Raw genomic sequence first — 5457 nt, 5'->3', positions numbered from 1 at the left:
ATAAGATTCAAATGTGGTTTTTGATCAAAATCATCAGTGATATTTATTTACAGAATCCCTCAATGTGCTTTTTCACTCCTTTTTCAGGTGTAAGTACAGGGCTGCTTATATCGGAAACCAATCCAATCACAATCAAATCATGAAGTATATTATATTAGTCTTCATAAATTAATAACAGTATTTCTACTTAATGAAGGTGAACAGTAAATCTATTCCAATGAAACTGCTTGCGAACACTAATTAATTCCATAGAAGAACTGTTTTTTTTCATATTCAGCAAATGCATTTTTAACCCATTCAGCAAAATAGCATTTTTAACTCATAGTCTTGGGATCCATATGATCACAAAATAGACCTACACCCAAGGAGATCCTCTTCACCCTTAACATGGTCCGCTACCAATGGGTCTCTCGCTCACTGTCTGTAAAATTTGAGACATCAGTGGCCTGGATAAACCTACTTTGCCCTCTCTCCAAGACAGACCACAATACTCCATTTGCACCTCCCCTACTCTCTCACACGTCTTTGTTCTCGGGAGTTGTCTTTGTCCCCTGGATATTACACCCGTCTTTCCTTCTGAAGCCAGGCATCAGGGCTGTTTCCATGGTGACTAGCAAATATGGTGGAAAGGGAAAAGAAAATCAATGGACAATGTGCTGAAGAAAGGAGCTGGGAACATGATAAAGGCTTGTTAAAGCAGCAATGCCTTGTTCTGATTTGTTCACCCTGATTCATTTGCCATATTAAGCGCATTGAGAATGACTACCAGTGCCTATGGGGGCTCAGTTTAGGTTTGATTAAAGACATCAATGGCCATCATTTAAAATAACCTTTAAAGACAGAACATGGAAGCTTGTTATGGACACTAATGATGTTGAAACCCAATGATTAAACAGTTCAGTTTGGTGTGACACATCCTCAGTGTGCTAGAACTCTCTGAACATGCAATCTGATTGTGTAAGACACCTGGGCCTCGTTTCACTACATAATTGAGAAACTCAATGTTCCCTGTGATTAAGAATAGATACTACACTCTTAAAAATAAAGGTAACAGTTGAAACCAAATAAGGTTCTTCAGAATGATGCCATAGGGGAACCTTAAAGGGGCATTTCACCACTGCTGTAGTTAACAATATATGTCCATTAATATGTTATTAACATATATGTTTCATAAAAATTGAGAATTTTCTCATTACATGAAAAAAAGAGTGTTTCTTCATTTCAGCGGTAGAAACAGGCCAACTAAATGTCCTGGTTGTAAGGAAACCACAATGTCCAGAATTCATATTGATTTCAGGACGTGGAGGACCACCCCGTTGAGGTGTATCCAATTGATGTGAGAAATATAAAAATGTGTGACAAGTGACCGCCTTCGCTTTGGCTCTCCCTCCTGTCCAGCTCAGGCGTTTGGCGTCGCCGGCCTTCTAGCTGCTGCCAAACATACTGCTGGCAAATGCCCTTCACTCATCAACCTTGGACTTGTCTCGTCATCATTACACACACGTGGTTCCAATCCCCACTCTGTCACTGTATATATACTCCCTCTGCCGTTTGTCTTTGTCGGTCATTGCAAATGTTACTTGTTTTCCTGAGAGGAATCTCGCCTACTATTTCCTGAGTACTTTATATTATGCACTTTGGGTTCGCCCTGTGCCTTTTTGTTTATGAAGATATATATATATTTTTTCACCTTTATTTAACCAGGTAGGCCAGTTGAGAACAAGTTCTCATATAAAACTGCAACCTGGCCAAGATAAAGCAAAGCAGTGAGACAAAAAACAACAACACGGAGTTACACATGGGATAAACAGAAGTACAGTCAATAACAATAGAAAAATCTATATACAGTGTGTGCAAATGGAGTAAGGAGGTAAGGCAAAAAATAGGCCATAGTAGTGAAGTAATTACAATTTAGCAAATTAACATTGAAGTGATAGATGTGCAGATGATGATGTGCAAGTAGAAATACTGGTGTGCAAAAGAGCAAAAAAAGTAAATAAAAACAATATGGGGATGAGGTAGGAAGTTGGATGGGCTATTTATAGATGGGCTGTGTACAGCTGCAGCGATCGGTAAGCTGCTCAGATAGCTGATGCTCAAAATTTTGAGCACAACAGCGTTTGGGTTTCGTCCCGCTTTGATCTATGGTGCTTTAAATTAACTCAGTCGTTCTAAACCTGCGACTGCCTCCTGCCTACTCCTCTCTACACCAGTGACAAAATGTCTGTGTTTGTAGCCAGCGCTTTCAGCCAGCTAGGAACTGAAGACTCAACTGATGGGGATGCCGTGTCGTCGAACGTTGAAAGGGATGCTATTCCATCGAGTTTACCCTTCACTTCAAAGAAGAAGGCATCTGATCAGCCAACATCAGCGCAGCAGAAGAGAGGGCAAGCTGCGTTAAGGTAGCAAACTACATTTCTTTATCTAAACCAAAATATAGCTATCTAGCTTTCATAATACGCTGGCAAGACATTCCAAAGCATGCCAATGTAATTAGCCAGCTGCTATCTGGCGATGCGATGTTAACTTTGCAAACTAACATTAGCCTTCTCAGGTTACGTTAACTAACCATTAGCTAGCTAACGGACTACCTCAGATGCTAACGTGACTATATGTGTTCTATTTAGAGTCCAATCCCATCAACATTTGAAGAGGCTTCAACATCAAGCTCAGCACCAGGAACTAGTGTATGTCACCTACAATCTACTAAATCTTTCCATGACGAGCAAATGTATATACTGGAGCCAGGCATAAACATGGTCCGTGTCTTGTCATAGTTGGTGTGTTTACAAGTAGGCTATAACATCGCCAAAATCTGCTAAACCATTACCAACACAATAAGAGGTTCACCAGCTGAAGAACATTCTGGAACCTGCCTGGAACATTCAACCAACACAACATCCATATTCAGTTAGACTGATGTTGTAGTATAATATGGAATGCCTAATATGCTCACAACTGAATTGTGATATAGATACTTCTAGCTGTTGTATGTATATAATGGTGTTTTATACATATATCTTTACAAGTGTACTGACAAGTGACAAAATGATTCCAGGTGCATCGGAAACTACTGAAGTGTTGACTTCAAATTCAAATAAAATGTTATTTGTCACATGCGCCGAATACAACAGTTGTAGACCTTACCGTGAAATGTTTACTTACAAGCCCTTAACCAACAATGCAGAGTATCAAAAAATTTGCTAAATAAACTAAAGTAACACAATAAAATAACAACCTGGCTATATACAGGAAGTACGCTACCGAGTCAATGTGCAGGGGTACGGGTTAGTTGAGGTAATTTAGGTAATATGTAGATCAGGGTAAAGTGACTATGCATAGGTAAAAAGCGAGTAGCAGCAGCTTAAAAAAGGCGTCAATGCAAATAGTCTGGGTAGCCATTTGATTAACTGTTCAGCAGTCTTATGGCTTGGGGGAAGAAGCTGTGAAGGAGCCTTTTGGACCTAGACTTGGCGCTCCGGTACTTGCTTTGTGGTATTTTATTTTTTATTTTATTTTACCGTTATTTTACCAGGTAAGTTGACTGAGAACACGTTCTCATTTGCAGCAACGACTTGGGGAATAGTTACAGGGGAGAGGAGGGGGATGAATTAGCCAATTGTAAACTGGGGATTATTAGGTGACCATGATGGTTTGAGGGCCAGATTGGGAATTTAGCCAGGACACCGGGGTTATCACCCCTACTCTTACGATAAGTGCCATGGGATGCTTCGGTAGCAAAGAGATCAGTCTATGACTTGAGTCTTTGACAAAAATGAGGGCCTTCCTCTAACACCACCTGGCATAGAGGTCCTGGATGGCAGGAAGCTTGGCCCCAGTGATGTACTGGGCTGTACTCACTACCCTCTGTAGTGCCTTGCGGTCGGATGCCGAGCAGTTGCCATACCAGGCTGTGATGAAACCAGTCAGGATGCTCTTAATGGTGCTGTAGAACTTGTTGAGGATCTGAGAACCCATGACAAATCTTTTCAGTCTCCTGAGGGGGAATAGGTTTTGTCGTACCCTCTTCACGATTGTCTTGGTCTGTTTGGACCATGATATTTTATTGGTGATGTGGACACCAAGGAACTTGAAGCTCTCGACTCGCTCCACTACAGGCCCGTCGATATGAATGAGGGTGTGCTCAGTCCTCCTTTTCCTGTCATCCACGATCAGCTCCTTTGTCTTGCTCATATTGAGGGAGAGGTTGTTGTCTTGGCACCACACTGCCAGGTCTCTGACCTTCTCCCTATAGGTGGTCTCATCGTTGTCGGTGATCAGGCCAAACACCCCACCCTGTCGTTGGAAATCTTAATGATGATGTTGGAGTCGTGCTTGGCCACGTAGTCATGGGTGAACAGGGAGAACAGGAGGGGACTAAGCACGCAACCCTGAGGGGCTCCCGTGTTGAGGATCAGAGTGGCAGATGTGTTGTTACCTACCCTTACCTCCTGGAGGCGGCACATCAGGAAGTCCAGGATCCAGTTGCAGACGGAGGTGTTTAGTCCCAAGGTCCTTAGCTTAGTGATGAGCTTTGAGTGCACTATGGTGAACGCTGAGCTGTACTAAATGAACAGCATTCTCACGTAGGTGTTATTTTTGTTCAAGTGGGAAAGGATAGTGTGGGGTTCAATAGAGATTGCTTCAACTGTGGATCTGTTGGGATGGTATGCAAATTGGAGTGAGTCTTGGGTTTCTGGGATAATGGTATTGATGTGAGCCATGACCAGCCTTTCAAAGCACTTCATGGCTACGGACGTGAATGCTACGGGTTGGTAGTAATTTAGGTAGGCTACCTTATTGTTCTTGGGCACAGGGACTATTGTGGTCTGCTTAAAACATGTTGGTATTACAGACTCGGACAGGAAGAGGTTGAAAATGTCAGTGAAGACACTTGCCAGTTGGTCAGCGCATGCTTGCAGTACACGTCCTGGTAGAACACCCTGGAAAAACACTCCAAATAGTGTCTAGCGGTGAGGTTTCCCTTTAACCCTTTAAATGGGATGGTTATTTGAAGAACCATACAAAAATCAAGAGCTCCAAAGAACCATTATTGTTTCTACAATAATATGGAACCAGTAATGGTTATTTTGATGTTTTTTGTGTTGTTTTGGGTGTTGAGCCTGATTTGCATATTTCCCATGGTGCAATTAGAGGGAATTTTACAGTTAAAATGATCTATATATTGACAAGATATTGGACTGACCACTTAAACCTTTCAGTAATACCCATCCCGGATCCGGGAGCATCCTCATCAAAAAAGCTGACTAGCATAGCCTAGCCTAGCCTAACGGGAGTGGGATATCATATAATATAATTTTCATGAAATCACAAGTCCAATACAGCAAATGAAAGATAAACATCTTGTGAATCCAGCCATCATTTCCGATTTTTTAAATGTTTTACAGCGAAAACACAATATGTATTTCTATATTAGCTAACCACAATAGCCAAAGA

At 41.7% G+C, this 5457-nt stretch overlaps 1 long non-coding RNA gene across 1 annotated transcript; it reads left to right on the top strand.

Moving 5' to 3' along the window:
• Positions 1 to 1546: 1546 nt before the first annotated feature.
• On the top strand, positions 1547 to 2759 carry LOC129867556 (uncharacterized). Its single transcript, XR_008761640.1, has 3 exons — positions 1547 to 1870; positions 2237 to 2402; positions 2628 to 2759. It is a non-coding gene; the product is annotated as an uncharacterized LOC129867556 (long non-coding RNA).
• Positions 2760 to 5457: the final 2698 nt, after the last annotated feature.

Source organism: Salvelinus fontinalis, chromosome 12 (assembly GCF_029448725.1).
Source record: "Salvelinus fontinalis isolate EN_2023a chromosome 12, ASM2944872v1, whole genome shotgun sequence".
Classification (NCBI taxonomy): Eukaryota; Metazoa; Chordata; class Actinopteri; order Salmoniformes; family Salmonidae; genus Salvelinus; species Salvelinus fontinalis.
Note: the sequence above shows the minus strand (reverse complement) of the source record. Positions and strands in the feature narration are given on the sequence as shown.